We start from the raw sequence: 17,037 nt of genomic DNA, 5'->3' as shown, positions 1-17,037 counted from the left end.
CAGCGCCACTTTACATTCCTCCCCGCAGATCGTGAGAGCGCCAGGTGTTGTACATACATTATTTTGCATCGATATGTGTGGTCATATCATAACCACTATGTTATAGGTGGGAAACCTGAGGCCGAAAGAGGTTAACTGACTTTAGGAGGTCGCACAGCCTTGCCAAAGTCAGTACGTAACCGTATCTGACTCCAAATGCCATCGTTTTTCTACTGTGGGACTAGGCTCTGTGCTGGGGGTTGTTTTCCCTGGCAGAGAAGGGGGAGTGCTTCAGCGGATCTGCTTTTGGCTCACTCTGTGGAGCCACACAAGAGAGCAGGTGAGTAATGGAGCCCTGGGCTAGAGAAGGAGGTCTGGTCTTTTTGCCACCTGGTCCTGGATACCCAGCCCCGGAAGTGATTTACATGACTCACTTGTTTCTTTAACTTTAGGATGAAGCTTCACTCCTGCTTAATGGATGACACAGCAAATGAGCAAGCTGGGCAATAGAAAGAGGTCCCCATCACGGTGGACTTTGACAGTCTCGTAATTGCTTGGCTGGCCACAGAGCAGGGAGAGATTTCTGCTTTCCTCTTGTCTCTGAGTCAGCAAGTAGTTAGTTACTGAAATCATATCCGCTAACAGGTCCAGGCAACTGCTGACTGCATTGTTCTCGTTGCCTTGCTTTGTGGGATTGATCAAAACACAAACAGCAGGGTGTATAAGTTGATTACACAAAGACATGGGAGACAGCATAGTCAAATTGAAACCATCAAGCAAGAATTATTGCTTTCTCTAATCTTTACCTTCAGCAGGATTTTAATAAAAGTCTAACTTCTCTTATTCCTATCTTTCTACATCACTTTCGCCAGGGGCATTACGTTGGGGTAAACAAGCATGGAGTTTGGCATTTTCTTTCATTCATCCTTCACGGCAGGGGCCACGTCTTATTCAGCTTGGTGTCCCCTGCAGTGCTTAACATGATGTCCTATAACATCAGACCTTCATCATATGTCACCTGGACTATTGCAATCAATCTCCCAATGGTCACCCTCCTCTCATGTCTCCTCTGTGCAGTCCATTTTCCACACAGTCGCCTGAATTATGTTTCTAAAACACATTTTTTTATTCAACGAGAAATGATGACATTTTGTTATTTAATTAGATTCATGGTGTCACAAATATGGCAAAGGTTGTGCCATACATTTCTGTGCATTTGAAGATGCCCATGGATTTGTGGTATGGCCAAAAGAAAAGAAAAAAATACTTGAAAGCTGTCAATTGCTGTGGATAGTCCGTATTCTTTAGCAGGTTATAAGAGACCATTTGTAACCTGACTTAGCAACATGCAGCTTGATTTCTCATTATTCTCTTTCCATCTCTGCTCTATGTAAAAGGACCACATTCATCCTCCTTATATTTCTAGCACCTGTAGCAGACTGGAACATAAAGTAGTGTTCAATAAATACTTCTTGGTAGATTGATAGTTGTTTTGACCTGTTAAGAGCTATGTTAATTCTCTAAGGCTTCAAAGGAGACTTCTACTATTTCCTATGACGTTCTTCATAACAGATGAGGTATAAGAATGGTAAATAAATGGCGCTCTATTTTTTCTTCTCCTCCTAGTGGAACAACTGATTTGATCAATGCCTTAAGTTTTTTAAAGGTCAAATCTTTATTTTAAAATTGCAGAAGTGTCCTCCCCTCAAAGTAGAAGAAACTCATAAAGAAATAGTAAGAGGGCCAGTCCGTGGCCGAGTGGTTAAGTTCTCGCACTCTGCTTCGGTGGCCCAGTGTTTCGCTAGTTCGAATCCTGGGAGTAGACATGGCACATCTCATCAGGCCACGCTGAGGCGGCATCCCACATGCCACAACTAGAAGGACCCACAGCTAAAAATACACAACTATGTACTGGTGGGCTTTGGGAGAAAAAGAAAAAAAAAATTCTTTAAAAAAAAAAAAGAAATAGCAGAATGCTAATTTTCCTAACATTAGACAGTTTAGTGAAATGTAATTTGAGAGGCTTTAATGGTCATTTAAAGTTGAACTGCTAATTATTTTCATAAAAATAAATAAGAGAAAGAAAACGTAAATGAAAGTTCTCTATAGGATATTGAAGATTGCTCACACTTTACAAACTACATGGGAGTCAACATTTAATGATATATTAATGATTTTACCACCTAAATGTCCTATTCTGTGTATGACCACCCACATAAGCAAGTTGACTTATAATAGAATTAATGATCAATTTTTTAAAATTATATACATATAGGCATTATTTAAAAACTAAACCATGTACAAAAAAACTAGAAAAATTTGCAGCAAAATTTGACAACAAATTAATATATTGTTATATAAAAAGCTAGTAAGATGAGATAAAACACTGTCTCCAACAGTGTTGATGGGCAAAAGTCATTAAAGATACATTATAAAAGAGGTAACATGATTAATATATGTGGAAGAGTTACTCAATTTCAACTTCACCAGAAATCAAGATGCCACATTTTGTTGACCAAACTAGCCAAAGTTAAAGAAAAAATTAGTAATATCATCCATGGCTGGTGAATTTGTGATAAAACAAGGAACTAATATATTTCCTGTGGCAATACAAAATTGGGACAACCTTTTTGGAAAGCTATTTGGCGATATGTGTCAAGGATCTTAAAAATGCTCATGCTTTTCCGTAATTTTACTTTTGGGATCTATACTAAGGGAATAATCCTACATGAGGAAAGAAATAAATACGATATACAGAAAGGTATCTGTCAAAACATTATCTGTGGTTGCAAGCCACCAAATATTTAACAGTAGGAAAAAGCAAGAGAAATTATTGTATATTTATTTGATGAAATATAAGGCAAATATGAATTGACATGGATGACTCCCATAAACACAATATTGAGAAGAAAATAAGCAAGTTACAGAATATATAGTGTATGATGCTGATAATGTAAAGTTGGAGACGTGCAAATCGTACTACCTATTACTTAGGGATACATATGTGTGTGGTAAAAGAATAGAGAAATGCATGGACTGAGAGACAGGAAGCTGCTAGTGAGGACAATTACACAAAAGGTATCAATTGCCTTGGCAATAGTTTAGTTCTTAAGCTCTATCTGTGAAGATACATGGATTTTCATTTTACTATTTCTTATATCTTTTTGTCTTAAAAATTTCAGGATAAATTTAAAATATTGTGTTACTATCAAAAAGTTGCATATAAAGCCAATACAATAACATGGAAAATATTTGTGCTATAACATTAGGTCAAACAAATTACATATTGAAAATGATTGCAGCTATGCAAAAGCCTCCAAAAAAACTGACAAAGGAGTATTCCAAAAAGTTAACACCTTTCCCTTCGAATGGTGGTGGTATTACTACCTTATTCGTTTAAAATACTTTGTCTATTTTCTTCTATGATTGACATTGTACTATAACTGAAAAGTAATAAACCTATATGTAAAAACAAGCAGAGTCCACTTATTAGGCATTAAACCATTGGCACTGTTACATCGCGTTTGATTTGTAAGTTAAGGTTCTGCTTAGCCTGGAATCTAGCATCACGTGTGAGAGGTAGAAGGATGGAGAAAGCCGACTGGGGAGGGCTGAGGTTGACAGGTACCCAAGTTAGTCGACAAAGGGATGTGAAAGCTGGGTGGACCAAGGGTTGCTGCCACAGACTCCTGAAGTTTCTGAGGAGATTATTCTGATGGCTATGCATAATTGAGGCTGGCTTCCAGTGAGACTTGAGGTACCAGTAAGTTTCCTCATGTGCCAAGTGTACAATGTAAATTAACTTTGTTGAAAGAAAGAATAAATGAATGGAAGAATAAGTCGTGGTTAATACTGAAATTGAGGCTCTTAACCTCAGCTTAGACTTTAGAATATTTTCATTATTTCCAATGAACCTTAGGATTTTAAAATGGTCACGGGTCTTCGAGAGCGTCTGCTTTAACCTCCTCATGCTATATTTGAGCTAACTAAATTCCAGCCAAGTAAGCAAAAGAATCGAGTATTCTGACTTCTTTAATTGTATTAGTTCCTGTTGTCAAAACAAAAACAGTGCCCTCAAATTTCCACAGGAAAATAGACCCCAAATTCCTTGGCCTGCTCCTTTGGCAGTCAAAGAAAACCCTTGACAAGCCGGCTCCAACCTATCTTTCTACCTTATGTCCCACTAACCCTCCAGAAAAGCTTGGAGTTTCTGCTAGGCTCTGCTTTCTAGCTCTGCACCCGGGTGGACACCATTTTCTCCCTCACCAATAAGACCCTTGTCCCATCTCTTTAACTACCTAAAACAATTCATCTTTCAAGGTACAGCTAAAACAGTTGGTGGGTTGATATAATCCAGATGTAACGTAATGAGTGCCTTGATTTGACAGACAGATGTGGAAATAGAGTAGAATACAAAAGCTTGTGCTTCAGATGGGGAAGAATGAAGGAGCCATGGAGAATAACAATAATGATGATATTCACAATAACAACTACTAACATTTATTGCATGCTGACTAGTGTTAGACTCTGTGCTAACATTACTACACTTAATTATCACGCTTAATAATTACACTCATTATTACACTTAATAATACTCTCAATAACTGTGAAATAGTGTATCAGCTAGAATTGCATTATATGTAGTAGAAAACCCTATTATAAGAATTTGAAGAAGTCAGGTTTCTTTTCTTTCTTCTTCCATTCAATAAGGAGCCCAGTCCAGTTTTATGTGTGACTAAATGAGGTCACTAAGAATCCAGGCTCAGACAGAGAAAGACAAATACCGCATGATTTCACTCATACGTGGAAAATAAACAAACACATGGACAAAGAGAACAGATCAGCGGTTACCAGAGGGGAAGGGGTTGGAGGGTGGACATAAGGGGTAAAAGGGCACGTATATACGGTGACTGACAAATAATAATGTACAACTGAAATTTCACAATGTTATAAACTACTATGACCTCAATTAAAAAAAAAAAAGGAATCCAGCCTCCTTCTCATCTATTCTTCACTGTTCTTAGCATGTGTCTTTCATTTTCATGGCCATAATATCACTGATACTTCAGACACTGCACCTGCCTGCCAGAAAGAGGCCAATGGCTATCTCTTCTCGAGGACCTCCAGCAGGATGGAAGTCAGAACCATGTCTCATGGTCACCTTTAGTTTCAAGGGAGACTATGAGATCACCAAATAAAATTTTGTTAATAAAAGGAGGAATGGACATTTTGGTAGACAACCCACAACATTATCCTCATTTTATGGATGAGGGACATAAGGCATAAGAAGCTAAGAAACAGCAGAAGGAGGTCTGAGAGCAGAGCCCATGTTCTTAACTGTTTACACTACATGGCACTGTTTTAAAAATGGCTCTGGCCCCACTTATATGGTGATGGACAAGCAATAATGTACAATTGAATTTCACCAATGTTGCAAACTATTATGAACTCAATTTAAAAAAATGGCTCTGGCCCTACTCTCCACTTAAGAAGGGGTATAAACAACATGAGAACACACTTATGCTCTCTTCCCCTTCTTTGCTAGCTGCTCTTCTCTTTGCTGCTGTCTTTGCCCCTCAGATCTCAGAGAAGAGGCTGCAGTTTCTGGTTAGGGTTGGAGGGAAGAAAACTGATGTAGTTCTTTATTTTCTTTCCCCTTTAAATCCTGGATAACTTTATTATTTAAAAATAATTTTTTTCTTAAAGATTGGTCCTGAGCTAACACCTGTTGCCAATCTTCCTTTTTTTTTCTTCTTCTCCCCAAAGCACCGCCCCGCCTCCATACATAGTTGTATATTCTAGTTGTAGGTCCTGCTGGTTGTGGCATGTGGGACTTCGCCTCAGCATGGCCTGATGAGTGGTCCCATGTCCATGGCCAGGATCTGAACCAGTCAAACCCTGGGCCACCGAAGCGGAGTGTGTGAACTTAACCACTTGGCCACGGGGCCGCCCCAGTCTTAAGGTTTTGATCACAAGGTTGTTTGGGTCGTGGAAGATACATATTGATGCGGGATTGGTGAGCCGAGGAGTCGAAAGAAAGATTTCTTAGACTCTCAAGATCTGGCAGTAGTGCTCTTTTATTTAGAGAATAGTGTGGAATAGCATAGGGACAGGACCCATGGGCAGTCAGAGCTTCTGCTGCCGCCGCTTCTGCTGCCCCCGCTGGCATGGGGACAGGGCCCATGGGCAGGCAGAGCTGGTGCGTGGGGACAGGACCCACGGGCGGTCAGAGCTCCTGCTGCTGCCGCATGGGGACAGGACCCATGGGCAGTCAGAGCTCCTGCTGCCCTGAGTTGAGGGTTAGGGCTAATTTTATAAGGCATGGGTATGTGACTTATTTTTACTGGAAAAAAGAAAAGATGATGTAAAAAGTCATTAAATGATTTCAGTGCAGATGGGGTCTGGTTATTGTGCGGTCATATAACTTTAGATACGAATCTGGCCATATAGATCAGCATGCAGGTGAGGATGCCCTGGACTTCTCTCCCTGGGGCAGTCCTAATTCATACCATAAAAAAAGTCCACTGGGTCCTATAGTTTGGCATGTAGGCCAGGTCACCTTGGGCTTCTCTAGCTGGGGCAGCCTTAATCCAAATCACATATTAATAATAACAAAGTTTAACTTTCTGTGTTAAGTTTCAGATGTTGGCAAAACTCCCAGATAGGCATTGATAATCTTGGGTAAATCAGTCATAATAAGCAGATGAGAAGAAAAACAAGGTGAATGTATAAGAAAGAGATGATCCTGTCCCTATTGGAATAATAAAATGTATTGTTTGCCTATTTCTTAACCTGTTTATAACAAGGCTTTGTATGCCTGGGGATGAAAAAGCGAGGGCAATATTTCACAGTCTTGAAGATAGTGAAATGATGATAATTTTCTTCTTTTTAGTGGCCAGGAGCATCTTCAATTTATATCTATGTCTGCACTTGAAGAACAGACAGCATCTTATTAAACTCTTTCTATGGAACCAATTCTATGGTCTCGGGGTCGGGTAGGGGGGTGGAAGAAACACAAAAATAGAGAATTCAGTCAGAGAGTTTTCATGATGTATGACATCTGCAAAAATCAGCTTCAGACCTCTCAGTACTGGGGAATGGTATAACTTTTCACCACATGAATGCACCCTTTATTCCAAATATGGCAAAAGTCAATGTTGGTAAGTGTTTACTCTCCTGTCTTTGTTGGACATGAGGGTATATTGACAAACACAGTATTAGAATCTTCTTAATGGGTGAAATTTTCTGAACTCTACATAGGGCCCTCTTTAGGTGCGTCATATTTTTTGCTATTACTCAGACTGTGGTCCATGAACCAAATGTCCCCTTGGAATTTGTGGAAATGTAGAACCCCACTCCAGAACTTCTGAATCATAACCTGCATTTTAAATAGGATCCCTACTTCATTCCAATGCGAATTAAAATTTGAGAAGCACCGATGTAGCCAATTAAGAAAGTCTATGGAATTCAACATAAAAGTCCCTTGGTTTTCAGTAATTATTATAAGGCAATGATTCCTAGTCTTTGTGGTGAGGGGGAGCAGAATACACGACCCCAAAATGTGCCCCTTTGGCATATGGGTCATTTTAGGCTGAAGGCAATCAAGACCCAGCAGACGCAAGGAAAATTTCACCTCTCCCTTAACTACCTGAACAAAGTTTAGATAGGGAGCCTGGCCCAGAAAGAAGGCTATTACCAGGGATAGCTTTTCATCTGAGAGACCTGCCTGTGCGGCAGGGCAAGCATCCAGTTACCAGACATCTGCTCTTCTTACTGTGTGTGAATCGTCCTCCTCCCCTCTGAAGCCCAGGCCCCATCCCGATCCTTACCTCAGGGTGGCATATAAGCCTCAACCGCCCAACTTGCCCTTGAGTCTCATATCTTTGGGGCTCCCACACACACAAAATTAAATTTGTTTTTCTCCTGTTAATTTGTCTTAAGTCAATTTGACTATCAGACCAGCCAAGCAACCTAGAAGGGTAGAGGAAAAAATTTTCTACCCCTACAAAGTGATGTTGGACTCCTTGGAACATGCTGGAAACTATTGAATCTGCCCTCGAATGAAACACACAAGTGAATCTGAACACAGTACTTTGCATAAAAGTTGTAGAAGGTGTCACAGTCTCAAGGTTAAAAGCCAGGTCTTACTTTTCTTCTCTAACCTGGAAGAAGACTTTTCAACAATTCACATATTAATGGACTGAACAACTAGGGCATGAATACAACCTGAATAGTTGAGATGTTTGGTGTGGATGTAACTTTTGTGTGAAGAAATAAACAAAACTAAAAAGCCTTTTTTTTCCAGAAATCTTGTCACCAGCAATGGCGGCATTTGTAGGTATTAGTGATTAATGTTTCTTCCTGGAGATGAAATAACAAAATTTAAACTTAATTTTGATTTTGTCTTGACTAAAATGAAAAGAAATGTGATGCCTTGCTGGAATTTGAAAAGAATCCTTTCGGGGGGGGGGGGGGAAAGAATCCTGCTTAATTCTCAAGCTCTCTGTTATTTTAATACGATAAGGAAGAGAAGTTAAGAGCACATTTACATTCCAGGACCACAGGAGTAGAGTAAATAAAAAACACTGTTAAGGAGGAGAAAAGGTCTTACGTAAATTGAAATCTATGCAGGACTTGTCTCTCGTTAATGTTTCCTGAGAAAGAGCAAAAAGCTCAGGCAGTTAAAAATCCAAACACGAAGCACCATGGAAGTCGACAAAGTACAACGTGGTTTTCCCCTCATTTCTTACTCTCTCCTACTTTTAATAATCAGAGAAATGTAGTCCTCACTAACAGAAGATTGTTTCTCTAACTGATGGCACTTAGTGTCCTCTCCATCTTTGAAATCATGCATCCATGGCCTTGTTAACAACATCACAGTGTTTTACTCTTCTTTATTGCCACGTGTGCTAGAAAATCCATCCAAATTTTTTTCATCTGATTTGCATCAGCAATATCTACTTCTGAGGATTGTTCATGGATTACTCATAAATATTCAGTGCAATGTTTCTGTGGGTCTTAATCTTTGCTATATTTGGCTTAGGGTTTTGTTTTCTAAAAAAAATCTCCCATTTCCTTTCTCCCATCAGAATAAGACTGACCCCAGTTTACTGTCTGGTCAGCCCATAGATTTGCAGTCTCACTTAGATCACACGGGCCACGCGTGTGAAAGACTCAGCAGGCTGTAGGCACCATACAGAAAGGGGGGTTTAAGGCAAAGTGGAAATTGCCCTGCATTGATTTTTAAAATTAAGTGTAAGGTAAACCAAAAAAGGTACTCTGAAGGTTTCATTGGTAAAAATTCTTAGAAAGTATTTTAATGTTTTCTGGCAGCTATCTTTTTGAAAACTGGTCATTTACATCTCCTTAGTGTACTCCACTAAAGTTTTGTTTTTTCCATTTTACTCCATAATGCTACTTTTCCTACCACTGGCTTAAAATCTGCAGCTATCTTTATCTTCTATCCACTATGTCCTTCTGTCATTTTCCGCATCACTGCTCAGCTAGAGGTGAAGCCAAATCAAACACAGGAGGAAAAAGTTGGCAAAAGGCCACAGTTTTGGCCAAACAGTCTACACTGAACAGAGCCCTCGGCCTCTGCCTGGAAAGTCACCTTCTCTAATAACAACCAGCCACCCAGCTACTCCAGGAGTTTACCCACAGGAGACAGCAGACAGGGGCCACCATCTACAAACCACTTTGGAACCAAGCGGTGTGATCAGAAAAAAAGGAATCCTAGATTGCCCAGTTGTGTTCCCTGCTGTCAGAGCGGGGGTTCAGAGAGGATCAATAGTCACCTTGGCAAGAGAGCAGACCACAGGCAACGTGGTAAAGCAGGTCAAGTGTGCCTGGAGCAGAAGCCTGGACGCCTGGGACTCCAGAAAATCCTTTTGAATAATTGAGTCATGGCACACATCTCATTTCTTGAAAGACAAAGCTAAGTACATAATAGCCTCTCCATATCTATGTATTTTTCTGTGGTATTTCCTATGATTATCGTTACTATTTAGGAAAACTGTTAGTTCGTATTTAATTATTTCATGTCTAGTCGTCATTTCAAACTCTTCTAGGCTCAATTATAACACATCTCCTTTGGATTTCTGCAGATAACACTAACTTTGTTTTCTCCTTTCCAAAAATTATCTTTTATTTTTGTTTTATATTTTATTTCCTTGGTTTGAACTTCCAGAGCAGTGTTAAATAATTGCAATAAACGTGACATCGTTATCTCCTTTTAATAGAAATGCTTCAGTTGATTATTACAAGTTGGATACCGTAGTGGGTTGAATTATGTTCCCCAAAAAGATACGTTAAAGTCCTAACCTTTGGAACTTGTGGATGTGATGTTACTTGGGCATAAGGTCTTTGCAGACGTAATCAAGTTAAGGTGAGGTCACACGGGATTAGAGTGGGTCCTAAAGCCAATGATTGTTGTCCTTAAAAGGAGAGGGAGACTTGGGGACACACACATGCACACAGAAGGAAGACAGCCATGTCAAGATGGAGGCAGAAACTGGAGTAATAACAAGCCCAGGAATGCCAAGGATTGCCAGCCACCACCAGAAGCTGGAAGAGGCAAGGAAGGATTCACCCCAGAGCCTTCAGAGGGAGCATGACCTTGCCAATACCTTGGTTTTGGACTTCTAGCCTCCAGAACTGTAAAAGAATAGTTGTCTATCGTTTTAAGCCATTCAGTTTATGGTAATTTGTTCCTAGGAAATTAATACAGATAGTGTTCGTGTTTTTTTTTTAAAATGCATGTAATATTTTTATTATCACTAAGAGATTTCCTTTTATTTTATTTTATTTTTTGAGGAAGATTAGCTCTGAGCTAACATCTGCTGCCAATCCTCCTCTTTTTGCTGAGGAAGACTGGCCCTGAGCCAACATCCATGCCCATCTTCCTCTACATTATATGTGGGGTGCCTACCACAGCATGGCTTGACCAGCAGTGCATAGGTCCGCACCCAGGATCTGAACCAGTGAACCCCAGAGCACCGAAGCAGAACGTGCACACTTAACCGCTGTGCCACTGGGCTGGCCCCTGTTCATGTTTTAAAAGAGATATTTAAGAAGAACAATTCCACTTCTCCTTGATTATGATATATTAGAAAATTAACAAGCAATGAGCACTCTTTTATCTATTGAATACTTGCTAAATATTTATGTATTTTAGTTTTTAAATGTCTTCATATATATGCACATAGATTATTTTATATAAATCTATAAATATGATGATATGATATATCCTGGATTTTATGATTTTTTTATATTGCAGTCTTTTCTTTTTTTTTTTTAAAGATTTTATTTTTTCCTTTTTCTCCCCAAAGCCCCCCAGTACATAGTTGTATATTCTTCGTTGTGGATCCTTCTAGTTGTGGCATGTGGGACGCTGCCTCAGCGTGGTCTGATGAGCAGTGCCATGTCCGCGCCCAGGATTCGAACCAACGAAACACCGGGCCACCTGCAGCGGAGCACGCGAACTTAACCACTCGGCCACCGGGCCAGCCCCTTTTTTTTCTTTTTTTGCTTGGCACTCTCCTCCTCTTCTCCTGCCCTTCACCTGCCTCACCCTAACCCACATACCGAGATAACTATTAAATAGTTTTTCTCCTTGCTCAACCATATGCACAACACGTATGTGTTAAGCATATATTCACAAATGTACAGATATTTTCATATACATATAAAGTACAAACATAAATATACTAGGGTTTTCTCATTATATATTTTTCAAAATGAAATATTACACATGTGATGGTCAGTTATATGTGTCAACTTGGTTACTCCATCAACACTAATCTAGGCGTTGCTAAGAAGGTATTTTATAGATGTTATTAAAAGCCATAATCAGGGGCCGGCTCCGTGGCTGAGTGGTTAAGTTCGCGTGCTCTGCTGCGGCGGCCCAGGGTTCGGATCCTGGGCACGGACATGGCACCGCTCGTCAGGCCACGTTGAGGCGGCATCTCACATCCTACAACTAGAAGGACCTGCAACTAAGATATACAACTGTGTGTGTGTGGGGGGGGGGGGGTGGGGGGTGGGGGGGGTTTGGGGAGATAAAGCAGTAAAAAAAAAAAAAAAGATTGGCAAGAGTTGTTAGCGCAGGTGCCAATCCTTAAAAAAAAACAAAAAAAGCCATAATCAGTGACTTTAAGGAATATCCTAGATGATCTGGGTGGGCCTCATCCAATCAGTTGAAAGACCTTAAGAGCAGAACTGGGACTTCCAGGAAAAAGAAGAAATTCTCCGAGACTGAAGCTTCCCCCTGTTCCAGAGAGTTCCAGCCTGCCCTTCCGACAGCCTGCCCTGTGGACTTGCTTAGCGGCCCCCACAATCCTGTAAGCCAATTCCTGCCATAAATCCCTTAAGAGATGTTCCCACTGGTTCTGTTTCTCTAGTTGATTCCTGGCACAACACAATTTCTTCATGTTGGCTTTTTAATTCAACAATATTTCTTGGAAATCCCTCCAAGCCCACTGATAAATTTATCGTTCATTCTCTTTAATTGCTTCATACTGTTCTATGTGTAGATGTACCATTATGTTTTGATTGCTTCCAGTTTTATGACTTTATGAAAAATACTACATTAAACACCTTATATTGGTGCTTTTCTTTCTTCTGGAAAGAATCTCAGAATGGGGACTGCTGAATTAAACAATTATACAGGTATTACCTATAATATGTATCTACTTATATACATATTTAATTTTAATGGATGTTACTACCTTGCTTTCCAAAAAGACTGGAATGATTCATAAAGCCACTAACATCATAAGAAAGTGCTCTAACAGTAGGTGCTACTGTTCTTTTAAATTTTTTTCTGATGAATATAAAGTAATATCTAATAATTATTTTAATTTCCATTTCCCTGATGCTTAACGTTTGTGTATCTTGTAATATGGTTTTGGGCATTTGGATTTGCCCTTCCCTGAAGTTTTCTTTTCTTTTGGCTGGGAAAGATTCACTCTGAGCTAACATCTGTTGCCAATCTTCCTCTCTCTTCTTTTTTTCTCTCCAAAGCCCCAGTGCATAGTTGTATATCCTAGTTATAAGTCCTTCTAGTTCTTCTATGTGAGCCACCGCCACAGCATGGCTACTGACAGACGAGTGGTGTGGTTCCATGACTGGGAACTGACCCTGGGCCACCAAAGTGGAGCAGGCTGACCTTTAACCTATAGGCCATCAGGGCTACCTCTCCCTGAAGTTTTCTTAATACCCTTTGTCTGTTTTACCTTTGGGTTGTTTGCTTCTTATAAATTTCTAAGAAATTACTCCGTAATTGCTCTTTGTATAGCAAAAATTCTGATGTGTTGTTTATTGGCTTTGTTTATAGTATATATAGCCAAGGTTTTTATTTACATGTAATTAAAACATGTCTATTGTCTCCATTATAGTTTTTCTTCTTTTTTTTGGTGAGGAAGATCAGCCCTGAGCTAACATCTGTGCCAATCTTCCTCTGTTTTGTATGTGAGATGCCTCCACAGTCTGGCTCGATGAGTGGTGTGTAGGTCTGTGTCCAAGATCTGAACCTGTGACCTCCAGGACACTGAAATGAAGCATGCAAACTTAACCACTACGCCACTGGGCTAGCCCCTAGCTTTTTCTCCATTACAGCTTCTTGGTTTTTCAAGTCTTGGTGGAGAAGGTCACCAGTGTCCCTAGAAGAGACGGTATATATAGTATCCCAGATTGTTTTAGGAGATTTTTATTGTTTTATTGTTCTATTTAAGTCTTTCAGTATTTTTGTTTATATTATGTTTACCTAAAAAACCTTTGAGGGGCTAGCCCCATGGCTGAGTGGTCAAGTTTGCATGCTCCACTTCGGTGGCCCAGGGTTTTGCCGGTTTGGATCCTGGGCGAGGACAGGGCACCACTCATCAGGCCATGCTGAAGCAGCATCCCATATGTCATAACTGGAAGGACCCACAACTAAAAATACACAACTTTGTACCAGGGGGCTTTGGGGAGAAAAAGGAAAAATAAAACCTTAAAATAAACAAATAAAATAAAATAAAAATCCTTTGAGACTTTGGTAAATCCTAACCACATTATAAATAAATAGAGATTAAATTCTCCTTTTCAAATTCTTAACCAGTTAAAAAATTTTCTTGACTTATAATGGTTAGAAGTTCCAAAAACAATCTTAGCAGCTTTATTGAGCTATAACTGACACACATTAAACTGCACATGTTTAAGGTGGGCAGCTTAACAAGATTCAAAATATGTACACATCCATAACTCCATCACCACAATCAAGAAAAGGAACATAGTCATCATCTTCAGAAATTTCCTTTTGAACCTTTGTAATCCCTTCCCCTTCCCCCGCCCCACACTATCACTGATCTGCTTCCTACCTCTACAGATTAGTTGGCATTTTCTAGAATTTTATATAAATGGAATCATGAAGTATATACCTTTTTTTGGTCTGGCTTATTTTACTCAGCATAACTATTCTGATACTAATTTACATTGTTGCACGTGCTAATAGGTCATTTCTTTTTATTGCTGCATAGTACTCCGGAGCATTGTTTGAAACCGAGAGCAGGCTTTCCATACATTTTACGTTCATGTTACCTGTAGAGGTTCTTACATGTACAATAAGCAGCGTAATTTGAGAGAAGGTTTTTCCACCCTTAGTACATATATAGGGTGTCTCTCCTGTCTGAAGGTTATAATATTTAATGAAGTATAGTTTCTGCCTGAAGATTTTTGCACATTCATTGTACAGTCATGCGCTGCATAACAACATTTAGGTCAACAGACCACATATATAACAGTGGTCCCGTGAGATTAGTACCATACAGCCTAGGTGTGTAGTAGGCTACACCAGCTAGGTGTGTGTAAGTGCACCGTATGATGCTCACACATGATGAAATCGCCTAAAGATGCATTTCTCAGAACACGTTCCTGTCATTAAGCCACGCATGACTGTATTTATAGGGCATCTCTCAAACGGGAATTTTCATTTGCCACTGAATGCTTTCCCACCTTCCTTACAGGCATAGGGTTTATCTCCAGGATGACTTCTTTAGTGTCTAACGAGGCTTGATTTCTGAATAAAAGCTTTCTCACACCTACGACATTCACAAGATTTCTCTCTTGTATGGATTATTTGATGAATAATAAGGTTGTCCTTTAAGCTGAAGATTGTCCACGTTCTTTGCATTTATAGAGTTTCTTTCCAGGATGAATGTTTTGATCTTTAAGGAGGTTCTAGCTGAAGACACTTACACACTGATTACATTCAGGGGTTTCTTTCCAGTATGAATTTCCTCATGCTCTGTGAGATTTGATTTGCTCCTGAAGGCTTTCTCACTTTCCTTCCGCATGAACGGTTTCTCTTCAGCATGTCTTCTTTGGTGTCTACCAGTCTTGATATTTGAATAGAAGCTTTCCCACATTCATAAGGTTTCTCCCTAGAACAACGAGAATAAGTTTTTTCTGTTACAGCTGAAGGCTTTTCCACTGTTACACAGTTTTCTTCCTATATGGCTTCTTAAACGTAGGGCGAGGGAAGAGTCAAGAGAACACTTGAAAAAAAAAACACTTGACTACAGCAGCACATGCATGAATGCACACTCTCCATGACGGGTTTTCTCGTGATCTCTTAGGCATTGTGTCAGGCTAAAGGTTTTCCACATTTATTATCTGCATGACTTTTTCTCCAGTATGACCTTTTTTATGCTTAAGGAGATCTGATTTGGCTGGAGGCTTTCCAACATTCCTTACATGCTATAGTTCCTCTTTCATATTAATTCTCGGGTATCTGTTGACATTATATTTCTGAGAAGACTTTTCTCACGACAATTACCCTTAAATGAGATTACTACAAATAGGATGAACCATAGCATACTCATTACATTCATGATAATTCTTGCCTCCACAGCTTCCCTCATACTGAAATCTAAAATAGGGTCCAAATCTTTCAAACTAAGTCACATTCATAAAGGTGTTTTCTTGAAGTAACAACGTTTGGTGGAAAGTACTTTTCCATTTCACACACATCCTGTCTTTTTCCTTGACTGTATTTCATGGAGAAAGATGTAACTTAATTCAATCTTCATGCTGCTTTTCCCTCTGCTTATTAACTGTCCAGGCTTCTCCTGCACATCACCTCCTCTACGGTCCTTTCTCCAACATCCGTTACTCTAAGTGTTTGAACTGAAGATGATATCCAGTTTTGTGACTCAAGATTTCTAGGAGTCTGGGACACAATCAAAAGCAGATACACCATAACAGCAAGTTCTTCTGCAGTCATCTTATCTACATTTTTTTTTTAAAAGCTGATTTTATTTTCCACTCCACAATAAGTGTGTCTGATTTTATATAAAAATCACATTTTAAAATAATTACCTGCTCAATTCCTTAGGCTTTTCCTTTCAAATCTTTAAAAAAAAGCCAAACTGGTGCCGGCCCTGTGGCCGAGTGGTTGAGTTTGCATGCTCCACTTTGGTAGCCCAGGGTTTCCTCCGTTCGGATCCTGGGCACGGACATGGTATCGCTTATCAAGCCAGGCTGAGGCGGCATCCCACATAGCAGAACCAGAAGGACTTGCATGTAGTGTATACAACCACGTACTGGGGGGATTTGGAGAGAAGAAGAGAAGAAAGAAGAAGAAGAAGAAAAAAGATTGGCAACAGTTGTTAGCTCAAGTGCCAATCTTAAAAAAAATTATTGTTTAAATGCCCCCCAAACTGTTGCTATCTCATAAATGCTCATAATCCCAGCCATTCACATTCAGATACCCTGCCCACCCCCCTAGGATTTCATCTGCATAGAGTCTCACCCGCTTTATGATGTTGTCTTAGTTTCCTATGGCTGTCATAACAAAGCACCATAAACTAGGGAGCTTAAAACAATAGAAATTGACTCTCTCTCAGTTCTGAAGGCCAGGTGTCCGAAATGAAGGTGCTGGCAGGGCATGCTCCGGCTGAAGGCTCTAGGCAACCATCCTTCTCCTCTTCAAGCTTTTGGTGGTTGCTGGCAATCTTTGGTTTTCCTTGGCTTGTAGATGCATCATACTCCATTTCTGCCTCTGCCTTCATATGTCCTCCC

At 39.8% G+C, this 17,037-nt stretch overlaps 1 long non-coding RNA gene across 1 annotated transcript; it reads right to left on the bottom strand.

Annotated features, from left to right (window-relative positions):
- Nucleotides 1-14,104: 14,104 nt before the first annotated feature.
- LOC139083892 (uncharacterized) lies at nucleotides 14,105-17,037 on the bottom strand. The gene is made up of 3 exons (XR_011540964.1): nucleotides 16,769-17,037; nucleotides 16,336-16,559; nucleotides 14,105-15,398 (listed from the first exon to the last, which is right to left on the bottom strand). It is a non-coding gene; the product is annotated as an uncharacterized lncRNA (long non-coding RNA).

Source organism: Equus przewalskii, chromosome 6 (assembly GCF_037783145.1).
Source record: "Equus przewalskii isolate Varuska chromosome 6, EquPr2, whole genome shotgun sequence".
NCBI lineage: Eukaryota > Metazoa > Chordata > Mammalia > Perissodactyla > Equidae > Equus > Equus przewalskii.
This window is presented reverse-complemented; position numbering and strand designations above follow the sequence as displayed.